A 3,007-nucleotide genomic window follows, 5' to 3' on the forward strand; every position below is an offset into this window, starting at 1 on the left:
ACAACATCATTTGAGACTTACGTTTTCTTTCAAATCTATTGTAATACTTTAGAGGCTTGTACACGTGACAACCAGAGTTTGGGGTATTTTTGAGTTAATTATGAAATTTTTGCATTTTATTGTAATGGGTGAGTGTTAGGCTGACTTGTCTTGGTAGGATAAGACGAGTGTCATCACGTCTATTTTTGGGTCGTGACATAAACTCTCTTTTATAATATATAGTAGAATATACAAGTACATAATATATAATATTCAAGATTGGGAAAAGTCTCTTTTATTATATATTATATATTATATATTATACTTGGCCCTAAACTTTCTTTTATAATATAAAGTAAAAGAAAAGTATAATAATAATATATAATAAAAGAGACTTTTCCCAATCTTGAATATTATATATTATGTACTTGTATATTCTACTATATATTATAAAAGAGAGTTTATGTCACGACCCAAAAATAGACGTGATGACACTCGTCTTATCCTACCAAGACAAGCAGCCTAACACTCACACATTACAATAAAATGCGGAAATTTCATAATTTACTCAAAAATACCCCAAAAAATTTGGTTGTCACGTGTACAAGCTTCTAAAGTATTACAATTGAATCAAAGAAAATACAAGTTTCATATGACATTGTTTCTAGAGTAGAACAAGATCATAAACAGGAGTAAGAAGGTCTGCTAAGTTGACAAACAACTACCTCTCAAATCTCCAAGAAGCCTCGGAAAAGAAGAGAATAATCACAAAGGTCCGGGCTAATAACCTACAAAAAATGTAGTAGCAAGGGGTGAGTACCAACCACACGGTACTCAACAAGTACACCTCTAAACACAAGCTAAGGGAATAGAATACGTATACTCCTTACACCACAACTGAACCTCCACAACTACAACCTGCATAAAACTATCCCAACCAAACAGTTCACAGTTTACATAGCACCCAGCTCAACAACAATCACTTTAACAAATTACATATCCTCAACAACAAACACAATATTCATCAATCACAACCTTCACAAAAAGGCACTCACAAATATCAACAACACACAAGATCAAGTTCATCAAATAGAGGTAATCAAACATCAAGTACTTTTCAACCACCAATAAAACACATAATCATCAAGAATGAATGATGCCATGGGATGCAATACAAAAACTCTATTAGCCATTGCCATCACCACGAAGTCACCCTTGTCATCAACATGACATCTCAAACCCAGCTATACCAATCAAATTCAAAGGACTAACTTAATTTTATACGCACTTTCTTACTAAAATTCTCCATTGTCTTCACATAAGTATTCTTTCTAGGAATTCTTTTATCCATAAGCTTGTCATTCAAATATCGATCCACTTTCTTGGACCTTACGATGAAATCACTAGTCCTCATTTAAACCCTTGGGATACACTTCACAACCTAAATGCATTAATACCATACCAATTATCCACCACTAAAACCTTTCTTATAAACAACACTTAACCCACACAATAACAAACTAGTTGGTTTCTCAAATGTAATTGCAACACCGAGTCTCATTATACGAGAATTTGAAATAACTGATATCTCTTTAAGTTGTTAGTATTCATACTTGACAATCGATGTATCCGTTTCTATATACCACTAATGTCACACCGCAAAATTTATTAGATCCACCACTAGAACATATCATACCTATCGAGAAGATTACACTTATATAGCCCACACATTTTTGCCCATTAAGTAACTACAATACACTACCAAATCTATTCGGTCTCTCATACAAAGCGATATGCATTCCTTCATAGATCAGGTCGATAGTAGAAATAACACAATTCATAACTCTAATCAAGTAAGTATCGGTACCATTATAATAGTCATTTTATGATCCTCTTTGACATTCACTCAATCTATGAAACTACAATAGAGATTCTGACCTCAATTAACGTACATTCTCATCATTCACTAAACAACCCATACTTGTACAACTTTATTAACGGTAATTTCCAAAGTCACCCTTTTCATTTCCTATCCATCATTTTAATTATTTCACTTCAATAATCGAACTATTCAAAATATTGCCTATACCACACAAGTACTATTCCATCTACTGGTAACTAACCAAAAGAAATAACAACGTTCATAAAATCCCCAAAACGTTTGTTCAACATCATCATCAAATATCCTCAAAAAGCATCATTGAGTCATCACCTAACTCAACCACTTCAAATTACTAAACATTTCGAATCTGACTACACATTATTTTCATAAGTCTATCACTTTCACCTTAGTACTGTTTCTAGCATCAAAGTCATATACGAAACACCAACTGCTCACATGATGAACTACGCACGAGTCATCATTATAAGTGAGAGTGAATGGAGTGAAGCGATAAAAATCAGAACGGACAAAGGATGCACGATAGAGATTCAAGAAGTGAATTCTTTTTTCTAAAAGTCACTATAGTCTCTCGAAGATAAGTACAGACGTCTCCGTACCAATCCTCGAGACTCTACTTAGACTCGGCTTGTATACACGTGAGACCTATGAACCTAGGGCTCTGATACCATTTTGTCACGACCCAAAAATAGACGTGATGACACTTGTCTTATCCTACTAAGACAAGTCAGCCTAACACTCACCCATTACAATAAAATGAGGAAATTTCATAATTTACTCAAAAATACCCCAAAATCTGGTTGTCACGTGTACAAGACTCTAAAGTATTACAATTGAATCAAAAGAAAATACAAGTCTCATATGACATTGTTTCTAGAGTAGAACAAGATCATAAACAGGAGTAACAAAGTCTGCTAAGTTGACAAACAACTACCTTACAAATCTCCAAGAAGCCTCGGAAAAGAAAAGAATAATCACAAAGGTCCGGGCTAATAACATACAAAAAAATGTAGTAGCAAGGGGTGAGTACCAACCCACACGGTACTCAGCAAGTAAACCTCTAAACACGAGCTAAGGGGATAGAATACAAGTACTCCTTACACCCCAACCGAACCTTCACAACTACAA

The sequence above is a fragment of the Solanum tuberosum genome, unplaced genomic scaffold, assembly GCF_000226075.1.
Source record: "Solanum tuberosum cultivar DM 1-3 516 R44 unplaced genomic scaffold, SolTub_3.0 scf00406, whole genome shotgun sequence".
Classification (NCBI taxonomy): Eukaryota; Viridiplantae; Streptophyta; class Magnoliopsida; order Solanales; family Solanaceae; genus Solanum; species Solanum tuberosum.